This window comes from Empidonax traillii, unplaced genomic scaffold (assembly GCF_003031625.1).
Source record: "Empidonax traillii isolate 1590-97213 ecotype Southwest subspecies unplaced genomic scaffold, ASM303162v1 scaffold1105:size522451, whole genome shotgun sequence".
NCBI lineage: Eukaryota > Metazoa > Chordata > Aves > Passeriformes > Tyrannidae > Empidonax > Empidonax traillii.
The window spans coordinates 264,988-282,926 of NW_020956298.1; positions in this window are offsets into that span (position 1 = coordinate 264,988).

Sequence of the window (17,939 nt, forward strand, 5' to 3'; positions counted from 1 at the left end):
ATAGAGCAATAGAGCACTGTGAGCCTCTGGAAATCTTTCCAAGCTCCTAAAGTCAGTATCTTGGCTATTCAAAAAATTTGGTAAGGTAGAAATAAATGGATGGAGGTGCAATGGAGAAGGGTCTCAAGCTGGTATCAAGTCCTGTGAAGGGCACAAAAGGAGCAGGAGAGGGGACAGAATGAAAAATGGCACACAGCAAGCACATGGGCAATTCTGATTTAGGTCCTAATATGAATGAGGCAGTGGTGGAGCTATTTGAAGAGAGGGAAGACTTTCTTTCCGTTTGTCTTTTGGTGAGCAGCAGGAAAAGGCTGGAGGGGGAAGGGAGCGCAGCTTTGAAGAATGCCAATGAGGTGGAGGTGATGCTGCTTGATATAGAGCTGAACGTGCTTAAGGGACCCTCCAGGGATGATTACTGAAAAATGACTTTCAGAAAATGCCACTGGGACACTCCTGGCTCTGCACAGAGTACACAGCACAATACATCTTCACACAGGGAGATTGACACACGGATGATGGATGTCAACAGTAAAGGAATTCTCTTTAAGGGAAAAAGGGTAATTAACTTTGGAAACAAGGATTGAGGCTGAATGTACATGGAAAAGTTGTGTGTAGGGCTGGATTCTGAAAGAGAGTGGTGAGATGGGTGTGCAACACTCATGGTTATGTCTCCCCACTGAGTGTGAGCTGGGAGTGGTGGACTGTCCCGAGACTTGCCATGTAATGCAGATTTTATACTCACTTCTTAGAAAATCCCCAAACTCCCATTTCTGGCCCCAGTAACAAAATGTGGCAGGGGTGGGTGGGCGGTGTTAGTCCTGAACTTCAAGTCCTAAAGCTGCAAATAACTCAAAGGGAAGGGAGTCTTAGTATATCAAGGGAGAAACTGCTGTGCACCTGTTAGAGGAACCATGTCTGTGCCTTCTTGTTTGACAGTGTGTTTTACAGTTAATACCTCCCTAATTAAAACACACAAATACAGAGGAAAGCAAAATTCGTAATGCTCTTCTATTTTGCCAGAAGTTCACCCAGACAAGCTAGTTGTCTAGTGGGTGCCCCAAGCTATCTGGTGTATTTAGGCATAGCTAAAGGCATCAGCACAGCGTTTGTGCCTTTGTTAGGAGGAAAGAAACCTCCTTCAGCCTTACCACACCTTATGAACAGCTGTAATTTGTTTTTGAGACTTTACTTTAGCTGCAGCACCACCCTTATTTCAAACTCAAACCATTTTCCTTCCAAGTCCAGTTTGTTATGCTAAGCAACAGCAGAATCCACACACTTACTGGGAGGTCCTTCACAAAACACAAGCACTCATCCAATAAGTAAGAATAACCTAATGTCTTTCCCTACCACCTCAGAAAAAGAACTCATTGTTCTCATGAAACCCTAAGGAGCTTGCTTCACTCTGATGCAATATCATGGGGAAGAGAAAACAAAGGCATACTGGGCAAAAACACACCAAATTTCATTTCAGGGTTCATGTTTTAATATCTTCTAAGTCAAAAATGCCTTCATTGTTTTTAGCTTGCTTTCAGACCAGAATTTTCCTTTGCCTTCTGTTTTCAGCTCAAATTGATTCTGAAGTCGAAACTACAAAGAAGTACTAATGCTGGGCTTTGTTCCTGAAAGGTGATTACATCTTTGCTTAGGCGATGCCGCTGCCTGTTTGAGATTCCTGCCTGGTTTTTGGTAGCAGCCCTGACACTTGTGATGGTGGGTGGACAGAAGAAGAGGTCTGCTCCCATCATAACAAGCTATGATTACTGCCTATTATGACAGCCCTATTCAGTACAATTATTGACAAACCAGCTCATGGTCCTGCTCTGAACGACCCTCTGAAGGGGTGTTTCTCTTTTTCTTTCCACTAGCTATCCCTTAGGTTCCTGTGATTATGACCTGAGCATACAAACTAAAACCCTGAGGTAGATAGCAGGAAGGTGACTGGAAAAGGTTTTGTATCTCTGTACGTGCAGATCTTGGAGGCAGTTGCTTGGTTAATGCATCTGGAGATTTTTCCTTGTTTTCTGCAATCTCTATCAGTTATTTGAACAGACATCAGGCTATGATTCATATCACCTGAGTCTACACATTTAAAAAAAAGATCAGCTTTTAGTATAAGTATTGTCTCTATAGGTAAGGGACTGAGATGTTCAGAGGGTCATACAGCCAACCACTTGTAACACACAGGTCAGGGTAATTTGAATCAATCTGCACACCTGCCTTTCTCTTTCTACCCACGGAAAAACAACCTCGAACACTTTGACTAGTGGCTTCCAAAGACAGAGGTATTTTCTATTCCAGTGCTGTATATTTTCACAGATCTTTAGAAAGCCATTACCTTCCAGTCTAATTCTCCTTTCCAATTATTCTGTGCACTAATGTAGATAGGCTTTGTTTTTAATGGTGAGCCAAGAAAAAAAAAAAAAAAAAAAGACTTTCAGGAAATAGCTGGGGTTTTGGTTTAGAAATATGAATAAGATGATAGTTTTTCATAGTTTGGAACAATACTGCAGCTAAATGTATGGTTTTGTCAGCTTTCTCTTGTATAGTTCATAATTTGGAAATTATTTGCCTTTGGAGAGAGAGTGGCCAAACTACAGTAAAATCCCAAGGTTATAGTCCTATATCTTAATTCAATTAACTCTGAAGGCTGAGGCAGTTTATGTCAGTCAGGAAAGTGTTCTGGCTCAGATACCTCCTTTAGAAATCCCTGACAGGTAGGAAAATCTTGGGTTCCACTGACTAGATTATCTCTAAAGCATTTGACACAAGCACATCAGAGGAAGATCTTAAGAAATATGTCTGAGTTTGAACACCCTGCACTGGTTTGCAAAGTGATACCTCTCCTTTCTAGAATCTAAAGAAATTAATAACAGGGCTGCCAGGGGTCAATGCAGCCAAGGTCTACAGAGGTGTCAGCAGAACATCCCAGCAGTGACAGGAATTCAAATTCAAAATTCATCTCAGATGGATGAAGTTGGCACTTCCAACTTCAAAGCACAACCCTCCTGTGTCAGGAGGAACTGACTGCTATAGGCTTATTCATCTCTGGATGCCCACCCTCAAGGGGATGGAAGTAGAATCTTTCATTAGTTTGGATTATTTGGGGAACTTGGAGTCACACCAGTGACTCCAATATTGCTGGTGTAAAAGAGATGAGACTCTGGTCAGGTCCTCACAATTTCTCAAGAGGAACCACTTGCATTATCACAGTGGTGAAAAAATGAGACATCTCTCCTTAAGAGATTCCCCATCCAGTGTGACCTCTAAGATCAGCACCACACTCAACTCAAGTTCAACATCACATTCAATGTAAGTTCAACACCAGGGCCACAGTCTCTTCACACTCCTTTTCATGAAGATCCATGCTCTGTAGTGTGCAGCAGGGGCATCTGCACCCTTTTTCTCACCCCTGGACCTTCGCTCTGGATCCTCCACCATGAAGTTGTTTAACCATTCAATTCTTATTTGTTTCAGACACTTGTGAACAACAGGTCCAGGAAGGTGATTCTCCCCCTCTACTCTGCTCTCACTAAGAACCCAGCTCTGGGGTCCTCAGCACAGGAAGGACATGGACCTGTTGGAGGGAGTCCAAAGGAGGCCACAGAGGTGCTCAGAGGGCTGGAGCACCTCTGCAGTGGAGACAGGCTAAGAGAGTTGGGGTTGTTCAGTCTGGAGAACAGAAGGCTCTGGGGACACTTTATTGTGACCTTTCAGTATTTGAAGGGGGCCTATAAGAAAGATGGGGACAACCTTTTTAGCAGGGAATGCTGCGACAGAACAAGAGGAAATGGTTTTAAACTGAAGGATCGTCAATTTAGAATGAATATTAGAAAGAGGTTTTTTATTACGAGGGTGGTGAGCCATTAGAACAGGTTGCCCAGAAAAGTTGCAGCAACACCTGGCAGTGTTTCAGACCGGGTTGTATGGGGCTTTGACCAACCTGATCCACTTAGAGATGTCCCTGCTCATTGTAGTGAAATTGGACTAGATAGCCTTTAAAGGTCTCTTTGAAGCCAAACTATCTTACAATTCTGTGATTCTGACCTATGAATATTTTTCAGCTCCCGGAAACTGCCTGAGATCTTCCACCTTCATGGTACCCAAGATCAAACCAACAGACTGCAAAGCAGCAATATAACCCAAATACTTAATTTTTAGCTAAATAGTAAGCTTTTCCAGGCACACCTCTGCATAACACCTACCCTCCAGAGATAAGCAGGCATGCCACACAGAGCAAGGACCCTTGAAGGAGGGAGAGAATGAGGACCACACACATCTTCCATTGAGCTTTACAGCATCCAGGTATGAAAGGGACAGAGTAGGGGGCACTGGGCTCTCTATGTGGCCAGCGCTCAATGGATGGAGCTGGCAAAGCCTGATTTCACAGGGCAGGCACTTGCTGGCAGCAGCTACTTTTGTTTATCAGGCTCCTTATAACCGTGTGAATTAGAGACTGGATCATTAGCTTCACAATGAACCAGAATGCTGATTTATTTAATGAATGTAAATGGTCTTTCGTTAGCTAATTAAATTAGGGAAATGAGAACTGTTGGCAATAAAATGGATAGCAAGGAGCGAAAAAGCTTCTGTATCCCAGTGACAGCTGTAATATAGGTCTTTCTATGGCCAAGCCCCTCTGTAAAAGCTTCAAACCAAGTTTCTGCCCTTGAGGATAGCCTTTTACTGCATTATCTGTGGCCAACCAGGGCTTACTGGAGATCTGTAAAGGTCCTGAACCAAGACAGTGATGCACTGTACTTCACTTTCTGGTTACACTTGTGTGCACCCAGACTAAACTGAGCTAGTCACCTTGAGTTTGTACCAGTGTAAATACAATAATTTGCAAAATTAGAGCAATGACGTATTTACAGTCATTTTCACTTCTATCTCTCATGAGTCAGTTCCTCACTGCTTTGGAAATTCCCTGGGTTGAAAACTCTGCTGTTCCAAACCACTTGCTTATGAAAACAAACCATGGTCCTTCTGCAGTCAAATCCAGAATCCAGTAAGACCAGTCCTGACTTAATAATGCTTAATCCAGAGATAAAAAACATTACCTTCACACAAAGACTCATACAGGTGGTCCCTAGCCATGCATTTCAGGACTGTAAAAGACCCCCTATCATAGAAAGAATGGATTCTGTGTCTGTTGTAGCAGCTCTCATTCTTTAGGACAAGACTGTGGAGGACCTGGAGGTGTCAAAGACACCAAAACCTCTCTCATAAACAATATCTGGCAAAATTTCACCTTTGCAATGCTGAATGCTCAGTTAACTCCTTACTTCATAGACACTGCTCATCTCAGGAACCCCTTCTCCCACATAACACAGGTGCAGCAACAAGAGAATCCTTAAGGTATCATGAGGGCCAAACGCTGAGCAATAAACCTTAGCCGTTCCTGTCAAATGAGGCATGGATATGTTTAAGATAATAGAGCTCACAGGGGAATGGCATTTTTTTCCTGCCGAAGAGCATAACTAAAAGCCAAAGTGCTTTTTGAAAGGTTTATAATAACAATGGCCAGTCTTCACGAATGAAGAAACGGGGAAGGTCTTTACACCTTCCAGCCTGAGCATTGGATTTTTTAGGTGAGACACAGAGTGCGCGGAACTGAGCCCACCCTTTAATCCTGAGGTTCATCTGCCAGGGTCAAGCACGCTTGGACGGTGGCAGCGAGGTCCTCAGGACGTAGATGGATTGCCTTACAGGGCTAACGAGCTCCATCTGCTTGGGGAGTGGCCCCAACCCCAAATCAAACCCTGGCCTCGGCGGTGACAGCACCACATCCTTAACCACTAGACCACCACGTGCTCCCAGAAAGGTTTATAATCTATTCATGTATTGCCATCCACGTAGGTCATACATTAGTCAAATTGTGTATTACCCAAAACTCCTCTTAATATGCAACTTAGAGGCTTTTAACAGCCATTTCTGTAGACTATTAGAAAGTAAAGCAATAACAGAAATAGCACAAACAACTGTCCATCCAGAGCACCTACAAGCAGATTGTTATTCTCAGGAAATAAATCCAATATAAGACTTCAAGCTTCAGGGAAATAACTTCCATCAATTAAACCATGTAAATGACCAAAGTCTTAGAATCAAATTAAGCCAGCCTAAATAACTCATCACAAAATGCTATTCCTTGCCCAGAGGTTATGGAGGAACTCGCTACATCTGTAAGTGTTATTAATAGGAATAAGTCTGTAAAGATTTAGATCTATGCTTGGATTTTTGGGGCTATATATCTACATGGGAGGCAGTAATTGGAAAGCAGAGATGATTAATATACCTGATTAATTGCAGTATCAGAAGACAGGCAATGCAATTACAGAGTCTTTCAGACATGCATGGTCCTACACTCCATCACCGATTGAATAAAACAAACACAAACAGAATTAATCAAATGAAATTGGAAGACCAAAATTAAGTAAACGCATGCAAAATGTCAAAGACACCTTCATTCTGGATCACCCTCAATATCAGCAAGAGAAACATAAAATTAAAAAAGTGAAAGAGATAAATGATGCATTCCTTTCAAATTGAAAGGAATCTCCCAGCACAACCTCTTCTGGCTCCTTCAGTCTGCAGCCTGACAGTGGGGAAGGAATAAAAACTGGATAACAACACTTTCAGGACAGGATGCAAAGTGCTTGTTAGTGTTGCCACTGGCCATGAGTAATCAGGACTTCATCTCTTCCCAAAGCCAACTTTTCAAGGGCCTTTGGGCTGTGGTTGACCTCATTCCATAAGCCAAATCTGCGATTTATTGCTGCTTAAAAAGGGTCTTTCCCTTCTTTCTCCCATATCCTTCATCTCCCTTGCTCCTAATGAAGAGAGCAAAAAGACTTCTTTTAGCAGCCACATGTTCCCTCAGCTTTGTTTTTGTTGGTGAAGCAGATGTAACTACTCTATCTCCACCTCCTCCCCATCCAAACGGACTTTCCCCAGCTGTAGTACTTCTTTGAGTCATTTCCATATGACAGGCTGGGGGTCTTATGCTAAACCTGTGAATTTATCCAAGTTAAAAATAACTTTGCCAAAAGAGGAAAAAAAAAAAAAAAAGAGGATTTAAAAAAACAAACAAACAAACATGTCAGAGGGTGTGAGGCAGCCCATGGAAGGGAATAGAATCCAGGGGCAAGCTGAGATCTGGTGAAGCCAGTTTGGGCTCCATAGTAAGTGTCTCTGACACCCACCTCTGCATAATCTCTGGAGAGAGACATCACACCAGAAAGCACTTCCTGGGGAGAAAATGCAGAACAACGAATTGGTGACTTGATGGGAATTGCTGCCTCCTTCTTTGGCAGAATCTTGGGGTGTCTTTTTTTGTCCCAGTGCACAGCCTTTTGCTCCTTTGCTCCATGATAATTTTCTCCCCCTCTCTTCATTGGATGCAGACTATAACCCTGAAAATACTATGCTTTCCAAGAACATTATAACACTTCTAAACTTATTTTCTTAGCCTCTAGGGTTTATTCAGGTGATCGATGTCCTTATTCTATCATGTGGCCATGAGCAGCAGCAGCAGCTCTCATCTGAGTTCTGGTACCTTTTTTTTGTATATGTTACTTTTTCACAGCAGGAGTTGAGTGTTCACAACCTTAATTTAAAATGAGAAAGAGAAAGCAAGAAAGAGCTCCTCAAATGTTCCACTTTCTCTGAGAGTCCATTTCCAAAGGAATATCTCCACTGTCAGTACAACCTGATGGTTTTACCAGCACAAGGAGTTGTTTACTGCAAGATCATGCATGTTCAGTTTTCCACTTGGAAACCAATTCAGCCCTACTGTGAAGCCCAGAAGCCACAGAAATAGACCCAGGAACACCAAAGTGATCATCAGAGTGATTTGATGCAGCAAGGACAGAGATCATACAATCACACAATGGTTTGGGTTGGAAGTGACCTTAGAGATCATCTAGTTCCAACCCCAGTGCCATGGACTGGGACAACTTCCACTAGACTAGATCACTTAAAATCCCATCCAATTTGGTCTTGAACACTTCCAGGGATAGTGCAGCCTCAGAGTGGTGCAGCATCCTTGAAGTGTAGGGTATTCAGAGTGGGACCAAATCACAACAGCTGATTTCCCCTCTCCATTGAGAGGCACAAGACCCAAAAGGCACCCCAGGAGGGTGCCAACCTGAAAGTCCTTGAGGGCCACTTATATTTGCTTCCACATTTTCATTTCTGTAAGTTCTGAGATGAATCCCAGAGTGCAGGTATGGATTCTAGTGCAATATAGTTTTCAGGATAAAACATGGAGTTTGGGGATTTGGAGCAATCAGTATCTGTGAAAACTGAGTCAGCCCATGATGCTTAAGATGAAAGAGACATATTCAGATCTGCCATTCCAGGCACCCAGTGGGGCTTTCAGTCTTGCTGTCATGTGGCTGGTTCCTCTACAGACACATGTGATGTCTCTCAAGTTACCTGTTGGTATCTAGGCTGGATGCAGGACGTTGTGCTCTAGAGGTCTCAGTGGATTTGATGTAGAGTGGTAGGTGCTGCTCCTTGGGCTGCCCAGTGCACCTGAAAATCTTTGACCCTGTTTCTAGCATATCTGCCAAGATTCTAGCCTGACACGTCATAACTAGCCAAGCATTTCCATTATCACCAACAATTTTGTCAACAACCTTTTCTACTGAGAGGAGGCCAAGAATCATTAAAACGTTTAGGCTGGAAAAGATCTCCAAGATCATTGATTCCAACTGTTAACCTAAGACTGCCAAGCCCACCACTAGACTACGTCCCTTAAGCACAACCTCTACCTGATTTTTTAATATTTCCAGTGATGGTGATTCCATCAATTCTCTCAGCAGGAGGCTACAGCTACTCTGCAGACCTCTGGGAGATAAGGACACAACACTCCTTATCCAGTAAGCCTATGCTCCCAGGACCATATGTCCGACACTCCGTACAATCCTTAACATTCACTGGACTGACTATGTGACCAACACGTCTGTCCTTGAACAGGCAGCAGTCACAAGCATTGAGGCCATGCTGCTGAGAACTCAGCTGTGCTGGGCAGGGCACGTCTCCAGGATGCAGGACCATCGCCTCCCTAAGATCATGCTTTATGGGGAACTTGCCACTGGCTGCCACAAGAGAGGAGGCCCAAAGAGGAGATACAAGGACTGCCTGAAACAATCCCTCAGCCTTGGCAATATTGATCACCACCATTGGTCTACCCTGGCTTCCAACTGGGAGGCCTGGAGACACACCATCTATAACGCTGCTGCTGCTTTTGAGAACACACGCAGGATCACTCTCGAGGAGAAAAGACAACGCAGAAAGAATTGCATCTTGTCGATATCACCTGGGGAGTCTTTCTGCTGTACGTTCTGCAACCGGACTTGTCTATCTCACATTGACCTTTTCAGCCATCAGCACGCTTGTAGCAAGCGTGGGTAGAGCCCTTCTCAAATCTTTGTTCGGGAAGCCTAGCCATGATATGTCCGACAGCAGTATCCTTGGACAACTACATTGTACCACAGAGGAGAGGAAGCCTTTCACCAGCATAGCTGGCATTCATGAAATTCCTTAAATGCTTTGAAATGCCTTAGATACTTTTGTATTGCTCCCTGGCCTTTTTCAGCCACATAGTGAACAGGAAGACAGGCTCCTGTTGATATCTGGGCTTGATCTGGAAGGATATTGCAGTAATAACCATCTAGGGCATTGGCCCAAAATACTATGCTGAGCCAAGTAAGTTGGGACTTTTCCCATTCTGCAACCATTCAGACTGAATGAGCCCATTTCCCTGGCCACAGTGTTTTATCACATGCCATGCAGCGACTCCTCGTTTCATCCCCCTTTCCCTTCCACCAGCTGGATACTAAAACAATCCAAGTCAAAGAACTTCGTGCCATCAGAAAGAATGGGAAATTTTCTGAATATGGGAAATAGATGTAACAAAAGAAGGTTGACTGGGTCAAATATTGTGCATGATGTGACAGTACAAGCGAGGCTGAGGAAAAGGAAGGGACATAAGAGCCATTCATACGGAAGGAAGGTGCTCACTGACAGCAGGATTGTGTCAAAGGAACTTTCTGTTTAAAGGCATGAAGAGGCTGTGCAATTATAAGAACTCTTGTTATTAAAAAAGATAATTTGTTTTATTTTCTATTTGTTTTGTTATCAATGTTGGTTTTAATCAACATTAAAAAATGAGGAGGGGTTTTAGCAGGAAAAAGAAGAATTTCTGCTGTTTTTTTCTGGAGCTGGGCCATGCTTTGTTGTGCTCAGTTTTCACCGTGAGTCCAGGCTTCTCTCTACAGGAATATCGTACTTCCTGAGCTCCCACCATTCCCACAGTGTTCTCACAGTCACATTCTTCTTTCCATGTTTTTAATCACTGACTCAGAGGGTAGCAATCAATGGCAGGGAGGGTCACACGTTTATAGGCTTTAGTCCAAGTTTCCAGCTAATGACTTGAACAGAGGTAGAGTAGTTAGGGAAGGTCCCTTGGAGAATGATGCTGGAAAAGCAAAAGCATTTGCTGGAAAATCAAAGGTGGGAGACTCAAGTTGAAATACAGACTAGTCAACCCCAGTGAGCAGGCACTTAGCTATGAAGCAAGAGAGCCAAAGGTGTTCTGTTGCCCATCCAGCATCTCCATATGTGCTTGGCTACCACATTTTCTTAAGGACATATCCTTGGAGACTGTATTTGAGAAAGACATTTGATTGCACAAGCTGGGTCTGCTGATCTGATAGGGATGGATGCACTGACATGAAGGCAGGGACAGAAATGACAAAGAAGTGATTAACTTTGGGAACATATGAACTTTTGGAAATTAAAAGTTGGTATTTTTTCTGAAAATCTTCTTAGGCAAACTACAATTTACTGGGCTTAGTTCATAAATGAGGCAGTATATACCACTACCTAATAAATTGCTCTGAGATGAACAGGGCTGGAACAGGCATCCCAGGGCAGTGGTAGAGTCCCCATCACTGGAGGGATTTAAAAGACATGTAGATGTGACACTTAGTGACATGGTTTAGTGGTGGGTTTGGCAGTGTTGGGATAACAGTTAGACTGCATGATCATAGGGGTATTTTCCTTAATAATTCTGTGTTTCTATGAAAATGTAGGAAACCAGGGTCTCGTTTGCTTTCATTTCTCTGGTGTTTCACATCAAAGAAGTAGGGAAGTGTCTGATATCACTCACCCAGAGGACAGGAACAACGAAGGTGGTAATTAGTATGAAAGGGGCACCACTGTCTGTTCCTTCTTACAGGTTGTACAGGATGAAGATTGAACCTTTTTTTTTTTTGTTTTTTTGAGAGAGAGAGAGAGAGATAAAAAGGCAGGTCAAGTCAAATTTTTGACCTTTTTACATAAATTTCATCTGACGATGCCTAACAGCCTTCAGGGTTAAAACCTAATACAGCTCCAAGTTCTTCTCACTGTACTTGCAACAAGTAACTCTCTCATACGTGCCTACTCTGAGCCAGCACAATTCACAGTCAGTCAGGGTTTGATTTGATTTCACAAATACTCCTCCAACCAGAGCTTTCACACACAATGAATCCTTTGACCTCACTGAGCTTGATGACGTGTGTCCTGGCAATTTTTGATGCCTCAGGCCCTGACCTGCCAAAAGCATGGAAAAGCAAATGCTGCCCTCAAGGGTATTTCTACATAGGAAGACCAAGGGACCTTGAACACTACAAGAGGACCACAATTTTAAAGCTGTGAATAAAGTATCTGTCAACCATCAGCAAGGAGCATTCTGACACCTCAGGGCTTTGCTCTCAGCAGTGTAGAATTAACAACTTTGTCAGACAGATAGTGTATATCTGTCCCTTTTTATTTCTTTTTTTATTTCACTCCGAGTCCTCACTGAGACTTCATTTAAAACAATGTTAGATCATGGGTGTTAGTTTGCAAGGCTGAAATAAGGTATTTGCTCTAACCTTGGCTGCGGGGTTGTAAGGCACTGTGAGCAAATTATAAGAGAGATGCTGCATGGGCTGTCGAAATGATTTTTCCTCAAAGACCTTATGGAAGCTCTTTTTTGCTTGCATGAGGAAATTATGTGTCTTTAATGAGGAGATCCTAAACAACAAATCAGACTGGGATCTCCTCATATCACAGAGCCATGGGCAGCCTTCGGCTGTATGACTGATGCTTAAGAAAACTGAAAGCCCCTGAGTACATTCTTACTGACTCCTAACTGGAAGTTGAGAAGATTTAAGACCTGAGGGCATGAATGCCTCTGGGCTGTATTCAGGGCACAAAGTTTGGAAAGCGAATATTCTTGATAGCCAAGGATGATTCAGACCAGACCACCTCAGCCTGTCAGCTGGGGTGAAGCTACTGCCAGCCACGAACACCTGAAAGGGAATTTATAGGGTATATCCACAGGCTTGTATCCTGCTACTTGTGTTCCACATCCCTGCCTGGAGCATCAGGATGGACTACCAGCCCAAATTATCCTATGATTACTGAGAAAGGTGGGACCATCAAGCTGAATTTCTCCCCTTCATACAGTCAGTGGGAATTAGGCATACCCTGAAAGGGCATCATGCAGCGTCAGCCCTATACAGTGAAGCAGCAAGACTGAACAGAGCTGATTGCTGCTGGTGGCTACAGAAAGGTAGAAGAAGACTGCTCTTCATGGCCTTGAAGAGAGATTGGGTCCTGTACTGTACATCTGCATTGTACAGACATGAAGGCAAACCCTTTCTGTGCTCCTCAGGATGCTGAGTCCCTGGATGTGGGCTCCTGCAGAATCAGGAGTCATGTGGACATCCTTTGATGTTTCATTTAGGTCCCATTTTAAATGTATCTTGGCTTAAGTGCCTTCAAAACAGGATATGATTATCTTGTTAAATGTTCCCTCTAATGTGCCTCTTTTCCCTGCACAAATCACTAGTGTTCTACACCAAAAGATGCTCTGTAGGTCTACTGGTTCATTGCTGGTGGTTAAAGAGATCTCTAATTGCAATGTTCTATTCATTTTTAAATTGAAGTTTGGTCTGACTTTTCCCTTTGCTTTCCAAAGTAGTGGAACACAGTTTGAACTCTGGTGATACACTTTGGTGAACTCTCCTGACAGAGCAGCTGATGGCTAAACAAATAGGACTTCCCAGAGTGAACTTTGCAAAGGGAAAAGTTTTTGTTCCACCACTTCATCAGCAAACTGCCTAGCAGAATACACTGAGCATGCTCAGATCCCTTGGATCTCTGCAGTCTTGAGCTAAATGCTGTATTTACAACCACTTTGTTGTCATATTAATCTTTGCAATATGATTGATTGATGCTCAGACGTGTCATTGACCTGGTAATTTATTACTTCGTAGTGAGTAGAAAGTAATGGGTGGCTCTCAGCAAAGGGAGATGGTTGCTGTGCATGGCAGGCAGCTGATAAACCTGACTTTTGCTATTATTTCAAAGATAGCTCTTTTGATTATATAAAAACTCTGCTTCTTAACCTCTACTCAAATGAGGAGGGGATTGTTGCTCAGTGTGACTACCACAAACCAGCCTTTAATGTGCTCAGATCTCACCAAGTCAAGATGTACCGAGATGTGACCAAAAGTCCTGCAAATTGAATGGGAATCTCAGTGAGACAATGTGTGCCCCAAGCCAGGTCACCCCGCTTGGACACTGGCGGGAGATGCTTGGACATCATAGAGTCATAGAATGGTAGAATGGGTTGGGTTGGAAGGGACCTTAAAGATCATCTAGTTCTAATCCCCCTGCCATGGGCAGGGATATCACCCACTAGATCAGGTTGCCAGGTCCCACTCTAATCTCACCTTGAACTCTTCCAGGGATGGGGCAGCCACACCATTTCTGGGCAACCTCTTTCACTGCTTCACCACTCTCACAGTAGTTTCCTCTTAATATCTAATCTAAATCTCCCCTCTTTCAGTTCAGAGCTTCAAAGTTCCCCTTCTCTTAATCACTTTCTGGCCATGTAAAAAGTCACTCACCAACTTATATATACAAGTCCCCTTCAGGTTCTGGAAAGTTCTAGAATGTATCCCTGGAGCCTTCTCTTCTCCAGGCTGAGTAACACGAACCCTCTCACCTGTCTTCACAGGATATAGGTCCCTTCTCCTCCCAGCAAGGCCCTGTGTCCCACAGTCCATGTTCTAAAGCCTACCTCTTTGTTCTTTTCCCCCAGAGTAGGACACTTTTGTGACTTATCATCTAAATCCCACTTGGCATCTTGACATTTGAGGTCACAAGAGCAGCAGCTGAAGGTTTACAGAGATTAACCCAGGTTGTCTGAACAGAGTTCAAGGCAAGCAAGGGACATGAAACACCAGATCAACTGAGTTGGAACAGGTTTGCAATAGAATCTATGTTTTATTACCCATCTGATACAGCTGACATAGCAAGATGCTGGGTGTACCAGCTTCTCTAAGCCTAAAGTGAAAGCAGCAAACTTTGAGAACAAGTGTTTTGCATTTAATTAGACTATACAAGTTAGACCACCTTGTATCTGTAGGGTAGAAATGATGCAAATGAAAGCAAAAAGGTGCTTATTTCCAAGAGATATAAAGAGAAATGGTACATGGAGAGGAAAGCTGAGATAGTGCTTGCAAGCTGGTTTAAAAAGGCCTGTTGGACTGGTAGAATAGCTGGTGTTGCATAAGGCAGCATGACTGGACAAGATATATTTTCCCTGGAAATTTCAAGACTAAATCTTGCTTACTCATTACTTTATTTCTATCATAAAAAATTGTTCGCCCAAGATCAAGGGTTTGACACCAGCACTTTCTTATCATATAGTTTTATAAACTAGTCAAAATATTCTCTATATCTCTCACCTACTTTTTTTTCCCTCCCTCATGACCATCCAGGTACTTGCATGACCTTTATTCTTCTCTTACATAAGTATTTTGCAAGCGTTTACAAACTCACTGATAGTAAAATTTAATCTTGGCAAAGTAAGCACAGCAATGATTTTACGTTCTGCTTTTATCAGCTGACTTCAGCCTAGAAACTACACAGCCCGGGGTTAATCGTACATCTCATGAACTTCATAATCTACAGGCAACGGGTCAGGAAAGTTCACAACCGGTTTTATCCGTATGGGTAAACACAAAGTTCACTACTGGAAAAAAACTCAGCACTTCAGTAGAGCAGATACAATATAAAACAAGAGTCCTGAATCAGGCTCCTTGGTGAGCTTTTGCCTACACAGGAGAATGCACTGGAAAAAGTAGGAAGCATTTTCACACCAGCTCTTATTATTTTACCTCATGTTTGATGAGCCTAGAGGATTCATTGCCACAGGAATCACTCAAGGATAACTACTACATGAGGAAAACTAGCAGAGTTCAAAGTAGGATTAGGCATTTCTAAGGGGAATGAGAAATGACAGAACTACAATAACTTAATAGGGCAAAAGGAAAAGACATTAGAATGGTTTTAAACTGAAAGATGAGAGATTTGCATTATATATGAGGAAGAAATTCTTTACTAAAAAGGAGGTGAGGCATTCTCACAGGTTGCCCAGAGAAGCAGTGGATCCTTATCCCTGAAAGTTGTCAAGCTCAGGTTGGTTGCAGCTTTGAGCAACCCGCTGTAGTGGAACATGTCCCTGACCATTGCAGGAAAGAGAGGATTTTAAGGCCCCTTTCAACCCAAACAATTCTATGATTCTATGAAAAGGAGGGATCAGAGGTGTAAAAAAAAAAAAAAAAAAAGGACAGCAAAAATTTCCAAATTTACCAGTACACTGCAGCCTCTGTGCTGCAGGATCTGTTCTCTGGGTGGACGGTTCTGGCATTACATTCTGACGCTGAGATCTTCACAAGATCCAAAAGAGTAAGAAGGACCTTTGCCTCTGGCTATTGGTTCATGCAGATTTTCAGTAGTCTCCAAGATGTGAACATCCTGACCTCTCATTGGTACCTTGAAGATGTTCAAGACATACACCAGAGAGGATCTTCATGACTGCAGCAGACCACCACGTCTTCTTTTGGAGATGGGTCTGAATTCCCACCCTTGCCACAAGCCACATCTTGCTCAGGGGCATCTGATTTGCCACCAAGGCCTGCAGACATTTTCCATGCTACAAATAAAACTGCAGCTCCATGCTTGCAGATCCAGCGCTGTCTAATTAGATCAAATGATCTGTGAATTCCCAGTGCATCTGCAAAGATGTGTAATTACCCTTAAGTAATTTTTCCTGAGGGCATTCAGGGAAGTAAAGCACAGTACCACCTAATGCTCCCCTGCTTTGGGCAAATTCCCACATATTTCAAAAAGGAGGAAAAAGGAATCAAAAGGAGAGGTTATTATTTGCTTAATGAATCTGCAGAAGCGTATTTCTTTCTGGGAATCCTATTAAAAGTCCCTTCCTCATGGAAATGTGGCTGGTGAGTAGGTACTTTGTCAAGTCCTAGAGAAAAAAACAGATCGGAAGTCTAATCACATTGAAACCATATGTGCAGCATATGTCAGCAGTTACAGAGAGCTTTAGAAAAAACAACTACAAAACCTCGGCCTCTGACTTCAAAAGGGTTTTAAAAGAGCCAAAATGTTGATCACTAAATTTCTGCCTGTTAGGGAAAAGTCACTGGGATTTTGTGTGTGTGTATGTCTGTTGCTGTGAATGATTTTGCTACAGAAAACTAACTAGAGGTTCCTACAATAACAAAAAAAAATATCCTACCAGAGCTGGCTTCCTCCCAGGGACCCTACAGATCCCAGCACACACTGAGTCAGTCTTTTCACAAGCCAGGGCTCTGTTTTAAAGCCCAGTCCTGCCTTTGAGAAATGGCTTTGTTCAAGAACAGCACCATGGGGCTCTGTGTTTCCTGCCTCCCCTGGTTTCAATATGACATACACATTGTTTGTTCTCACAAGGGCAAATGGTCTTTCCATCAGCTGTTGAGACTAAAGTCTCATTGTGGGTTGGAGGAATTAACACAGGCACTTTCTTTTTTCATCTATAAGCATCTCTTAAAATGCTTCAGCGTGTAGGCTGGTGGTAGAACCCCCTTCAAGGCCGTGATCCTCTTTATTGCCGTGGAGCACCTTTACTGAGGGAAGGCACGAGTTCTCAGCACAAACTGAGGTTGTTGTAGTAGGTCCTGCAAAGACAGGGGTGAAATCCCTCAGCCAAATGCTTGGAGATCTAAAGGCAATCTGTAAAGCAATGTGGGGGCAAACACTCCTTAGCTCATGGCTTAGTGGTCAGCAAATGGCAGCTGTGTCTGCAAGCAGTCCACGGTGATAAGGGTCAGGGTTAAGTCCTCCATGGAAGCCTATGAATTGCTAAAGCAGATAAGCAACATGTAATGGTTCAAGCAGTAGGAGGTGCACAGGGAGATCCCAGCTCCCCGTGGGCTACAAGCTTTCTCAGGCAGTAGACAAAGTCCCTTCCCAACAGGGTTTGGGGATAGCACAGAAATGAGAGACAGGGGGAGGTACCAGCACAGGGGTATTAACAGCCCAGCAGGATGCGACTCTTTGGGGAAACTGGTTCTGCCAGAATGATGCAATCCTCCAAGCTCTAACACAACTCTTTTCCCTCCCACCTGCTCCCACCATGAGGCTCCGCTGGGCCAGTTGCTTATGTCTGGAGAACTGGAAAATAGCGATTAAAAACTTCTTGAAAGAGAGCTGGTGGAAAAATCAATGAAGTGAAGGCGAGGCAGATACATAGAGCTTTTAAGAAGCAGACTTTTAGGAAGCAGATATGTCGATTCTACATCATGGAGCTGTGGCAAAAGACACATTTGAGAGGTCATACCAGAGAAGAAAGGAAGGATGGGCAGGCAACAGAAACTGGCCTCTTAGGCAGTCCCAAGGGTTTCTCATACTGTAACAGTTCTTCAGCAAGCCCCCCATGCACCATTCTCTCCTCATTTGACGTCTGTCAAATACAAATCCACCCTGATGTCCCAGATAATTTCCCTCAATATACAGTTACCTTTTCAAATACTACACAGAACACACTGTAG